This window comes from Buteo buteo, chromosome 2, assembly GCF_964188355.1.
Source record: "Buteo buteo chromosome 2, bButBut1.hap1.1, whole genome shotgun sequence".
Taxonomy (NCBI): domain Eukaryota; kingdom Metazoa; phylum Chordata; class Aves; order Accipitriformes; family Accipitridae; genus Buteo; species Buteo buteo.
In genome coordinates, this window is record NC_134172.1 from 60,907,094 (window position 1) to 60,920,841 (window position 13,748).

Below are 13,748 nucleotides of genomic sequence, written 5' to 3' on the forward strand. Positions count from 1 at the left end.
GAGAGGTTCCCCCATGGTTTGATGGATAAGTTGAGCTAACCATTCAGGTGGTGAAGGGGGCTATCCAATCTGTCAAAAAGTTCCCATCACAATACCATTTACTCCTTCCTAATATAAACCTCAGATGTTAGCAGCTACAAAGCCCTTAGATAGTGATGGCTCTCACACTGAGAACTCTCCTTCCATGCCCAGCAGGTCTCATGCTCTCTGATCCCCACCCAATTTTCTACATAGGGAACAAACAGCTGTGTTCCCATACAGCAGGACACAGCACCTCTTCACTATGACATTTAACAGACATGTAATGGGAACCCCAGCTTCAGCTGACAGGGGAGAGGGAAGTAAGTCTGGGGCATGTTTTCACCTTCTATGAAAGGAGGTATGTCACTCCTTTAATTGCCAAAGGTCCATATTAAAATAAATCATCCTCTGATCTACCTAACTGTTAACATCTTTACCTCCTCAAATGTGTCTAACAGAAAACGGGAGATGTAATACTGTAATCAGTTGTTTTTCCTCCTTTAATAGCAATTACTTTTATTCAAGACACTATTAGGGGAAGATGACAATAATGGATGACTTTAGCAAATACAGACAAGATTTTTATGTTTCCAGCCAGTACATGGCAATACCCCAGTTTAACTGTAGGTAGCCTACTAAGCCTCTGGTAAGCCGTTTACTCTTCTGGACAGACTCCAGAATTCCTCTGCACTTAACATCTGAAACTACACAAATCAAAAATTTTCATTTTCCATCCCCTCTTAGTCTGAGCTCATTAACAAAGTTGCAGGATTGAGTTACCTCTGGTCCCATGATGAGCCAGCACAGTCCCAACAGAACAATAAACTATGCACCCTCCACGTCGGGCATAAGCTGATCTAGCCGCAAGTACTGCCAGCAAACTCATCCTAGGTAACTGAATTTGGTTTTGCAGCCAAGTTATCAATCAGATAACTAAAGGTATGAGCTGGGGGTAGTGCTGTGCAGCACAATTCAATGGTGCTTTCTTATGGTCTCAGTGCTAATTGTACCGCAAGTCCCCACAAGCAGTGAGCTTGAGCCAGACGTGCTGGTGCTATGGACAAAACCCCTTCTAAGTGCAATGCAGAAAGCCAGACAGTCTGCTTCCACTTACTTCTATTTGCACACAAGTTGATACTACTAGCTCATAGAAACCCTAGATCTATTGTATTAACTATCCTCTAATTAGCACTCATGCGTGTCAAGAGTAACCACCAAAACCACTTAAGTTGCACATGCACGAACTTTGCGTTAGGCAAAAGGTAAGTGTTCGTGTTCAACTTTTGAAATTGTATGGAGATATCAAGTTGTGGAGCATGTGCCCTGCAACATCCTGTATTAAAATCCTATTTGTACATGTAAAAAAAAAATCAGTGACCTTTTTCCTTTCAGCATGGTTATTTATACTGCCTTTCGGGTGCTTTGTCGGCCTATTACTCTCCCCAAAAGAAAACAATCAACAAACACCTAGACCTGATCAGACATATATCCAGTTTGTAAGGCACTTCCTTTATTCTGGTAAATGTTCTACAACACAGCAAGGACAGAGCAATAGCCAGTAAACACAGAGGAAAGCTGCATGTGTTCCCTGTGTTATATATTATTAATCATTTTAAGAGGATCAGGCAGTAAAGAAAGACTGTAGTACACCTAATCCTCATCTCATTGGTGTTAGATTTACACAAGTAAAGAAAAAAAATCGCAATTACAAATGACATCATAATTACTTTACCTCTTGAGACTGGGAATTTGAGAATATAAATGCATGATCATTAAAGCCTTTCTGGTAGAAAATCCATTCTTCTGCATAAACGTTTTCCTTGTATTAGGGCTGAGAGATTAGACAGTACTTTTTCTCTCATTGTGCAAGAATAGCCTTCCCAGTGTTGCTTAGGTCATCAGTCACGTGTGAAAGTTGCATTACCATGCAAGACTTACAGACCCAGCACCCCTGCCACTGCCCTCTTTCTCCACCAGAAACAAGGGAAAAGAACCTGAAACCGCTTGAAAAGCAGTGTGAATGTGTGCTTAAGAAATGTGCTCATTCAGCGTACCTCTTCATATCCTTCAGGGTTATCTTCTTAGATCCAAAGTCAGACAAGAAATGTTATTCAGAAGCAACATAAATCGGGAGTCTTAAGCCTGATTTCTTCTTTCAGTATGAAAGGCAATGGTAAATTGACAGATCTGTAGATTTTTTTTAGTACTCCTCTGGGAAAATTCATTTTTGTCACTTTGTTACCATTATTTAAAGTACTGTTGGAGACAAAAGGAGATAGAGAAAAAGATCTAACGTGTATCTAAGACATATTTACTCCGTCTCATCACCACACACAGCGCAGTTTATACCTTTCACTACTGTCTATGGGGTATTTTACTATGCCTTAAAAAATGATCTATTCTTAAATTAAGATGGCTGATAAATGTCAACTGGTATTTGGCAGAATTTTACTGATGTATTCTATAAACTGAAAACTCCAGTCTCATGGCATAACAGAGAGATATCAGTGGCCTTAAAAGGTTTATTTTAAATGTATTAACTTGTATGAGGCGAGAAGCAGGCCTCTGAGGTTCCTCCAGAAAGAAACTACAGCATCAGGGAAAACTTATTTTTGTGATAAAGACAAACACATTACACATGTTTCCAAGCAGAGATGCCACAGTGCATCTGTGCCGCACAGGTCCTCCAGCGGAGCAGGAGGCTGCTCTGGAAGGAAGACTTTGGAAAGTCTTTACAAAGAACCAGCCAATGAAGAGAAGCTTTATAAAGGGCTGCAGAGAAATCTGGGGGAGAAAAAAAAGCAGTCACTTGTGTGCCTGAGAGGATGAATAAAGAAAATTTTGCAAGCTGCTGGACTGTTTGGACATTCACTAATACACTCAATAGTTCAGACTGCATTTTTTCTTCATCAAAATAGTTACCTTTAACAAGAGTTTTTCATCTCATACCAGCTTCAAATTCATTTTTATTCAAAAGCATTCAAGACTTCAAGGAGACCATGACTAACAAATTATTGTTAGAATAGCAAGCCTCTTAAAGCAACCAAAAACTTTTAAAACATTCCTCCAGAAGGATTAGTGGAAAACAGTAATGAAATCTGCTGGGAAAGAAGAAAGCTACAACAGCAGGAATTTTTAGTTTAAGCCCAAAGCATCAGTGTTAAACATTTGGTAAGTCTCATGGCTTTGTTCTGAAAATAGATGAGAAAGAGTGTTTTTGTGCATGACTAGCTCCACAGCAAATAAATTCATGCTTAAAAATATAGCTTATGCACAGATGGCTGCAGAACAATTACTATATATTAGTGTTTCTCATTCCATATTAAAACTTCTCATGTACTAGGAACTCCCTCTTCTCCCACTCCAAAGATTTCTCAGAGAGATTTTATTGCATCGTTAGTTCAATAATTATGACATGGTTGCATTGTATTTAACCTTTTTTTATTTCTCCAAATACATAATAATTGTCTTTCTTTTTAACCAGTTGTTTTCATCTAACAAAGTTACAGTCGTCTTGTACTGATAAGAAACGAGGGAGTCAGATGCCATCTGGCAATACAAGAGCCTGCAACAAACTGAGAACAGCCAGGCTTTCTATCTGCAATTTAAATGGTAGATATTTCAAGATGCCATACATTAACAGCAGACTGTGTTTTTGGTACACAGACCATTCATTCAGCTTGACAAGGTATACTCAGCCTGTAGTGAGGACATACCAGATACACTCCAAAAAGGATTCCACTTCTGAAAACAGATACAGTAATTCTGACAAAACACAGAGCTGACACTCAGATTACAGTCCCTTCAGCTCAGATTTGGTTTACAATCAGGGAACAATTAGTGACACAAGCAGGCTTGAATATATAGACTCATTTTCTCTTGTTCCCTTCTAGAACTGTGTGAAAAGTAACACTTTTTCTTTTAATGCTATAATGCCATTTAATTCTAGAACGTTTCACTTTTTGTGTCACAATTTAGATCTAGTTGCAAAAACATATGCTCAGTTATGGGATCTTTTTTTAAATTCAGTTTTCACTTATCAGGACCATTCTGGGCACACAATCAATTTATGTCAATGATTTTGTTTCCATGTCTTCAAATTATAACTATGCCTAAGTACTGGTTTCCCCACCTATCATGTTCTCTCCTTTTATGATTATAGGTCTTTGACATAGGAATGATGTTACACACATTTAGAAAGGCACCTGGAAAACGGCATCCATTCGTACCTTTTTTGAAAGCTACACAAACACAGTTTATTCTCCAAGACAGCATTACCAAATAGTGTTTTGGTTTTGTAAAACTGAGTCATTTTAGATCAAATTTTAAAATAAAATATCTATTTGGCTACTTATACGTCCATCACAATGCTGTCTTCCCTCTCCCATTTCTCATGGAAGTTGAGCATTAAACTCACACTTGAGTACCACCTGACACAGCTCTTGTCTGACCCAACTGGGTATTGCCTGTTCACTCAGGCAACTGAACCTTTACCTGTGAGCAACCCAGACACCCTCCTGCCAGGGTATATATTCATATACCAGACTCATATGTTGTGAAGTGCACAAATGACACCACACTGGGAGAGGAGGCAGTTCGGCCGGAGGAAAGAACCACCTCGGCAGCCTGAAAGAGCAGGCCAAAGAGACCTGCCTGAGGTTAAATGAAGAGAAATGTTAAATCCCGCACGTGGGATGCTGGAATCCCACACAGCAGTAGAAGGGATGTCTGACTGCCCGAGGCACAGCCTGGGGGGTCCTGATGGATGGCAACCTGAATGCGTTCCAGCAGTGCACCCTTGCAGCAATGAAGGCAAACTTTGTCATGGGCTGCATCAACAAGAGTACAGCCAGCTAATCAAGGTCTGTGATTATTCCAGTCCATTTAGCACTTGTTAGGGCTTACCTCTAATACTGAGTCTAGGTTTGGTCTCCCCAGTTCAAGGGAGACACTAAAAAATTGGAGAGGGTCCACTGAAGGGTCACCAAGATGATGAGAGGGTTGGAGAACTTGACAGATGAAGAATGGTTGAAGGAACAGGGTTTGTTCAGCCTAGAGAATGCTCAGGGGGATCTATTCACACTTTACCAATACCTGAAATGTAATTACAGAGGAGAGGCAGGAACTCCCTTCACAAGGATGCACAGTGACAGAAAAGAAGCAATGGGTGCAAACAGCTTTAGAAGAAATTCCGTATGGATACGGAAAAAATTTGCACCATGAGAAAAAATAAACATTGGAATAGGTTGCCCTTTGGCATCTCCCTTGCTGGAAATATCAAGACATGACAGGGACCTGGATAACTCAATTTAAGGCCCTGCTTTCAACAAAAGGTTGGACCATACAATCTCCAGAGGTCCCTGCCAACCTGGACTTTTATATGGTTCTGCGGTGCTGTGCAGATATGCTGACTGGTCCATGTTCAACCCTGAGAGAAGCAAACTTGAGGGATTAAAACTCTGCAAAGAAACAACTATCAAAAGCAAGAAGATGCTGCTCCCACCTCTAACCAGGAAGGTGAAGCTCCTTGGTATGATGAAATACTTACAGTTGCTATCTATGGCATTCAGCACCAGTAACTTGTGATACAGGGTTAGAAATAGACCAGTAACTATTTAGAAGTTGGCCCATATCTCAGAATAAAACATTTTATGAATTTAAGTACAAAAGCCATTAGGACAAGCACTTTCCCACTTTCCCCCTTTCACTGCCTGTGAAAATCTGTGTCTTACCTGCTTCTACTTCCGTGACTGCTACCTTCAAATGTCAGGGGTTTGGGATTGTTCTGAAACCAGTGTTGGGTACAGCATTTGCTGAGCATTGCACGAGTAGCACCACATCCCCTTCAGCTTGCCTGCACACCACCAGAGACAGAAATCCTAAGAGAGAAAGAGAAGCTGGGGAGGTCACTTAAACAGGTTAAAGAGAGAGTTCCATACTGGTAAATCACTAGTTACACAGTTCCCCCTGTCTGCTAACTGTAGAAGAGCGGCCAAAGAAAGTACAGAAGTTTGTCCTGTGAAATCATTCATTGCTATTACTCAGGCTCAGCATTACACTGATAAATACACTAATAAAATCATATTTCAGAGGGTTGGGATTATAAAGAGAAAAAGGAAGAACAGAAAACACTCAAATTAGCATTATAGCTGTGGGTATGTAAGATTCACACTTCACACAACTACCAAAAGATGGAGGGAGGGGAAAGAAGTGGAGGAGTGAAATAAAAATTGGTGTGCAAAAATAACTCTTCCCAAATATGTCTACTATGAGGTTTTCAACCAAGTGAAAAAAGTATTGTGACAGCTACTCCTATGCCTTCCCACCAGCACTGCCCAGATGACTACATGCACTAAATGGTTCCTATTCAGTGCCTGAATTTTTACAGATACTGTTTGAATGCATCACTTCTTCTCCCCCACCAGATTGTCAGTTCTACCATAGGGCTGGAGGCACACATAACCATCATAAATACTTAGGCACTGCAACGCCTAAGTCTCTTCATCAGTCCAGGCACTCTTCAGAAGCTGCATAGTAATATTGATCTGTTTGCTAAAAAAAAAAATAAAAAAAAAATCAATTCAACTGAAAAGAACTATTTCACCTGAGATACATTTTCTCCCTTCCAACTACAAATTATTTCAAGCCCAGAGAGAAAAAAATAAATATCTAACTGTCAACATAATTTTTAATTCCAAGTTCAGCTTAAAAAAACTGCTTCTGAAGATCAGGACAACATTTTTACATACAAATCTTACCCATGAAGAAAAAACCCCTTACATTCCATCCCTAAGTCATTCCTGGGAGCAACTAAAGCTCATTTTATCACTGAAAGTGCTCTTCAGTACATTCTTTCAACAATGCAGTTATGTAAGTTAGAAAGGAAGCATCAGCCTTTCTTCAAGACCATTTTATCCGAAGTATTTCCAAAGCACTGAGAAACCCTCTGATTACTGATTTAGTACATAATAAGGCTTTCAGAAAAGGCAGGAACCCAACTCTTTTCTTAGTGCCCCAGATTTACACGAACGCTAGTAAAGCAATTTGTTTAGCATCTTCAACGTTAAAACATTATCACTACTCCCTCTAGTGGGTGTCCTAAGTGAAGCAAATATTCCCTGATGACTTCCGAAGAAAATAAAGTTACTCTGAAATTAAGCACGTAAGCATTTGCAGCTATGAGAAAACAGGGCATTACAGAGTATCTCAGGACTTTTTGTTTCTGTAGAAGTTGCAGGGAGCCAGCAACAACCAATACTAGACTTTTCCTGGAACTGGTAGGAGCAAGCCAGATAGAGAAAAACACTGTTCTGCAAGAAGCAGAACTTGCAGACAGTGGTTTCCTTTGGATGTGCATCCTGCATCCCTGCACAGCCCTTCACAAAGCCATCAGTGCTCCTCTCCCTCATGACACACACTCCTCCCTGCCTTGGTCCCTCCCAAACACCAGAGGCTGGGCTGGAGGAAGCATATGCTTTGGCTTGCCTTTTGGTTTATTTTCTCTTTTACTGACATAACATGAAAAACAAACAGAAGGATGGAGAATATTTGAAGACCCCCAGTGCCAAAATCTGAAGGTGGGAGATTTTAGGGAAAAAAATCACCTTCTCCCACCTCCCAGATGAACAGCAGGCACTATTCTTTGACAAGATTTACTGTCCATGGATGAAATTCTGACTGGTTTAACTGACCAAAGTAAATAGTAAAACTCTCACTGATATCTTCACTTTCTCGTTAAGAGCCAATGATGAGGAAAGTGATGCAAAACTAGAACCACTAATTGGAAGCCCAGTATTGATTTGTGTCATCATTTTATATGCTGAGTCAAAATTTAGCTTCTTTTTCCTCCTCTAATAGGAAAAGAATTAGAAAAGCACACCATGAACAGAGACCTTCTGCATGTAAATCCCTACCAGAGGAAGCAATGGCAGCTATTATTTATGAATACATTGCATTTTTCCCATGTTTTGTAAAACTATGGCTTAGACCAAAGTTCTGCTGAAAACATCTTTTCAGCTGATTGAATAGTTTGAAATGTCATCTCTAAAAGATGCTCAGTTTCAGAGGTTTAATACATGCTTTTAGAATAGGAAAAATTACAGGCTACTTTTTTAAAAGAGCTGTAGCAAGAACATACTCATGTTCTACATTTCAGGGCTCGCAAAGCATTATCTCATCATAGAAAACCAACTTAAACCTAAAGCAGTGTGTTCAAGAAGCTTACATATTTGTGTGATGTTAGTTTCTTTAGATTCCTTTCAAAATTTTGGGGAAAAAAATCTCTGCATTTACTGATGAGGAAACAACCTTGTTTTCTCTGGGCTGCTACTAGTCTCTTTTTTGTTTACCTTGCACCCATCTGCTCACCTCTAAGGACTCTTTATTTAATAGCATGGTTTGCACAGCCACAGGCCCATTACAGATAAGACCCTAGGAGGGCACTGGTACTGGAACCTCCCTCACACTTCCTTTTTCTAAAAATGAGATGACAGAACTACCAATACAGATATTATCTTCATTCTAGATGAGCTGCTAACATGGCTGCTTCAGCCACAATTTCAAATATAAACGTAGTATCTTTCTCTTCCAGCACACCCTAAGGAAAAAACCAGCACAGTTTATCTGACCATGTAAAATGGGAGGACACCAAAATTAAAATGTAAAACTAAAAACCTTTGCTTTAGAAAGCTGATGAGCCTACACAGCAAATAGTCAGGCATACAAGAGGAAGGGAAGATCTACCACGAACTGTTGAAGAAAACTGCTGTGTTTGTTTATATGTTATATAAATTGGAGGTAAAATGGCAAAACAGGAGATTAAAACCCTTAAGAGAGAAACCAAGTAAGTAAACAGAAGGAAAAAAAACATAGGAATGAATTATTTTGAATGTGAATGATTTCTAAAATCAGATCCAGGGCCTTTCACTCTTTAATTATCCCAATTATCTAAGCATTCATCCTTCATTAGTCATTGGACCATTACCATAATACCTAGATCTTTTAATTAATTTTCAAGAACAACAATTCGATGCTGAAAGACATGAAAACTACTACCCTTTTGTACAAGTGCTTCTCAAATTCTGTTATACAGGTACCTGCATATGTTGAGCTAAGAACAAGAAAATCAAAGGTTTTGAAAACCAGACTTTTTAGTTCTGGCGTGGTTCTCTCTCTCCAGAGGCTACACGGCCTGCTGCACCTCTCACCTGCATGAGGAAGGCACAACTGTGCCCACGTCTGAAACTGGAGAGAAGAACTGGTCTGATCGCCATCATGGAGTTCCAGCAACTGCAACACCAGAAGAATGATTTATTTAAACTTCCAGTCAAACTGACTAAAAAAGCCCCAGTAACCTACTGACAAAGAAAATGTGATAGACCATTGAGAATCTTTTTCTAAGCCGTATTTGTCCAAGCTGCGAAAAGGTATTTGCCATTTAAGCATGCACAGTTGAGATGCTAAGTTAGTGAAATGTTGTAAAACATACGTCAGCATGCTAGCACATCTGAATGTCAAGAATCAAGTAAAACCAGAACTGTTTCATGAGCAAAGTGGTGGCATTTATAGCATATCTCATTAATTACAGGCCATGGGGCTCTTTGCTGAAGCTAAGTGTGGGAAATGCTAAGACAAATTTGAGGCCTTTGGTCACAGAAAACAAACTAAACAGATACAGCCTAAATACAGTTTTTTACCTTTCCAAATGGCCATTCTTCTGACCTTTTAAAGACACCTATGCCGTTAAAGCAGATTCAAGACTGAAAAAAATAATTAAACAAACAAAACAGAAGCAGGGCACAGTCTCCATCAGGTCTCTGAATTATTTTTTTTAATTCTTCTTAATGATCCAGGAATTCACAGCGACGTACGATCTGACTGTATGCTGACATCTGAAAAAAGATGATTTGGAAGGGTTTCCCAACAAACAGGACAAAAAGACTGCTGGATATCAAGAATTGTGAGACAACGTGTGGGTATCCAGGTCTCTGAAGCCCACAAGAAACAAGTCACAGTCACTCAGAATTAACTCTACACCAAAATGTGAAGACACCAGTCATTTCCAATTCAGATTGTAACTGAGCAAAACTCTGTGAAAAAAAACCAGTGAAATCAGTATGAAATTGTCTTAAATAAAAGGTCTGAGTAGTAAACTCAGGACTGAAAACCTGATTCACTAAAGGAAAGAATATCATGATCTGCCACTTACACTGAATAGGTAGAAAATACCTACATACAGCTATGCGTACACACATATATATACACTCACTTATACTTTTAGTACTGGATGAAGACACTCCAGTATAACCAGCATATACGCATATATTGTGAAAGAATTATCCAGTTTAATAACAGGTAAAATTAAACCCTTTAAACTTGTATTTCTAAATGCTTTGTGCTTTTTGCTGTAAAAGCTAGACTACTGTGGGTTTAAAAAAAAGTTTAATGTTTAGGGATTTTTTTTAAAACAAAAGATAACTTCCTGTATCAAAATGATCGCAAATAGAATAAACGGTAATTCCAGATTGTGAATTTCTTGTGTTCTTGTAACAGCGATGAGTGATTTAATATTTAGGCACTCTAGTGGGAACGCTTGTTATGTTTTCCTATGTACTATGTATGTGCACACCTACTGTACATATTCCAACAGCATTATATCAAACAGGAACACTTTATATGCGGTGTTTTATTTACAACTGTGAGCAAGTCAGCCAAGACTTGAAAGACCAAGCTAAATAACCACAGCAAAGTTTAACTAGTTACCACTGACAAGTTATTTTAGTTATTCTTCATGTGCTTAATTGCCACTTAAAGCTATAGTTTCTGCGATACCACTTTTCTCCGCTGGTGAGGAGGGTCATCATGCTGCTAAACCAGAGAAAACCTAGGTTAGCTACATAGGAGACTTTGCCACAAGCACCGTTACAGCTGAAGAAAAGTGTAGCAAGGCAGTAAGAAATCATTAACTGAAAACACAGTTTAGAGAAGCCATCCCACTATCTTTATGCACATCCATTTGCAAAATAAATAAATACATAAAAATATATCCATACATGGTACCCATTTCATTCTGGAAACCATTTTTTTCTTTTACTTCAGACATTTTGCTGTTCATAGCAGCCCACCCCACTGGAGGCTTTTGACTGAAAATAAAATCAGTCACATTGAAATGCTGTAACATCCCTCCACCTCTACGGAAGCACTTAGGTAAAATCTGTCCATCTGTATACCACAACCTTTTCTTTTTGCCCTTAAAGAGAACATTCAGCAACTCGCATTGCGACACATATTCACAGTGACCCCAAGGTGAAAGAAAATAAACACGCGCCGTAGCTGGTAGCTTTACAACTGCTGGTCAAAAGTCCCCAAAACTAAAATTGCAAGTATATTGTCTGTCTAGAAAGAGGTTCAGCTCAGTCTTCTCCCCTGTGAGGCGTCTGCTCAAGCGCCATATTTCAAACCTTAGCAGCAGTAGAAACCGTCAGAGACAGCTGGAAAAGCAGACCATGAGGCCTCTGAATACATGGGGAAATAAAATCTTATTGACCAAGAGAAAAGACAGAGTTTTATTCAACATAATCAGAATTTTTAAAATATTCACTCCAGCTGAAAGAAGGAGGTTTTGTTAATTTCTTGCCAGGGCCTTCAAATAAAAACGGTTGAGCTCAACATGACAGAGGAATCCTAAGCAAGCTGGGAGAAACTGCTTGTATTTTCAGACCAGCAGGTGAAAATGAGCCCGGTAATTATTCTGCACGCCCTGATGGAGATCGCAGCAAAGCAGATCGCAATCATTAAAAGAGAAAATGATGGATTTTGGCTCTGAGGACAGGTGGGGAAAAAAAAGAAAAGCGTTAGCACAGCAGGAAGGAGCAGCTCAGTACGAAGAGACAGCGGAAACACAAACTCCTTTCTACGGAGATAACCGGTAAAACCAGCCCCCGTTGTTTCTCCGGGTGGATGTTTCTGTCGGCCGCGCTGGCCGCCGCCTCAGAGACCCCCCACGCACCCTGCCCCTGCCCCCGCCCCCGCCGCCTCCCCGGCCCAGCCAGCATTCCCCCAACGGCCGCGGCCCGGCGGGCAGGGCCCGACCGCCCCGGCCCCGGCCCCGGCCCCGGCCCCGGCCCCGCGGGCGGCGTGAGGGCTCGTCGCCCGGCTCCCCGCGGTGGAAAGATGCCACGGCGGAGGGTTACCAGCTGCGGGCGCCGCGTCCGCCCCTCGACGAGTCTCCGCGGTGGCTGTGGGGCGCGGCCCCGCCGCCTCCGCCGCCTCTGCCCACCCCTTCCGCGGCGGCGGCCGTCCGGGCTGAGCCGACCGGAGCCCTCCGCGCGGCGGGCCCGGGCCTCGCAGCGCCGCGGAGGGAAGGCTATTGCCGTGGCACGCGGCCGAACGCCATCACCGGTTCCGTCTAACGGGGGAGACGTCTGCACCTCGCCCGGGACGGCGGAGAGGCGAACACCCTGCTCCACAACGGGCTTCTCCCCTGATAGCCCCCACGTTAAGAGCACGGCTGAGGAGGGTGTTTCTGACTTGCTGTGCTGGGCGTAGCATCCAGCATCCCTTCAGCAGGCTTGGCGTGCTGCGCGAAGCATCCCTTCTCCTGCTGGAAGAAATGCCTGAGGGGAAATGCGGAACCGAGAGCTGCTGCACCTCCAGACGTGGCCGTCTTTGCCCGACAGTCCTCGAAGACAAAAAGCTTGGACACTTGGTGTGTAGCTGAGGATACAAACTTCAAAATGGAATAGCTGAGGATACAAAGTTCAGAATAGATGCCCTCAGCTTACTACTGTCAAAGCAAAATCCTTTTATGTATTCAACTCTTGTGAATGAAGACATTCACACAAAAAAACCCCACACAAGTTTAGGCCTTAGAACTCTGTGAGCAGGTATTACAATTTACCCCCCTTGACTGTTACCATTTGTTGAGAACTAACTGGTTTGTGAAGAATTTAAATTGCTTTGTAGTAGTCTATCTCTGATAGAATTTTACAGCTGTTAAAGGCAGTTTGCATAGATACAGTCTTCAGTGTTACCCATCTAAAATTTTATTTTGGTTATTTTTTCTATCTAGTGAGTAGAGGAATCCTTAAAACTGAATTCATGGAGGAACTGTGTTCTAAAGATGCACTTTTACCCTACTCTAGTCAAACTTTCTGTACAACTAAATGCATGGGTTTGAAATTCTATGTATGATGTGACTTGTTCACAGCTAATGAAAACAATTTGCGAAGAGTAATTTGCAAAGTTGTTACTTGTCTCCAAAATAAGCAAAACCCCTTTAATTTTTGTTTTAAATGCTATAAATATATACAGCTTTTTAGAAATGCGCTATTGGTGTCTTACAGTCCAAGTAAGAATTGTTCTGGTTTATTTTCCACTAGTATAGGTAATTTATTAAAAGTTCCATAGAGCATGGTTACAAATTCTTACAAAAACCATAGCTGCTGTGTAGAGTTTCAGTTAAACTTGCCCATACAATTACAGGAGGAAATACATTTATAAGGTGTTTGTAGCCAATATTTCACATCACTCTGATAACATACTCATTATTCATTCCACTATGGAGATGAACATTCAGCATTGTCTTAGTTTTTCATCATTGCTTGTAATAAACTTGAGAAATCTCTTCTCATGGATTTACCCAGAATTATGAAAAGCCTTTTGTCCCTTCTTTCAGTAGGGGCTGATTTTTTAGACCATCTAGAACTCCACTTTCTGGAGTTAAAATA

The 13,748-nt window shown here is 40.9% G+C and overlaps 1 long non-coding RNA gene across 2 annotated transcripts; it reads right to left on the minus strand.

Annotated features, from left to right (window-relative positions):
* Positions 1 to 668: 668 nt before the first annotated feature.
* LOC142044478 (uncharacterized) lies at positions 669 to 12,335 on the minus strand. 2 transcript variants are annotated; one of them, XR_012654344.1, is made up of 5 exons: positions 12,213 to 12,335; positions 9,228 to 9,309; positions 5,754 to 6,573; positions 4,927 to 5,115; positions 669 to 2,805 (listed from the first exon to the last, which is right to left on the minus strand). It is a non-coding gene; the product is annotated as an uncharacterized LOC142044478 (long non-coding RNA). The 2 variants fall into 2 exon arrangements; XR_012654341.1 differs by having other exon boundaries at positions 4,927 to 6,573.
* Between the last annotated feature and the right edge of the window lie 1,413 nt (positions 12,336 to 13,748).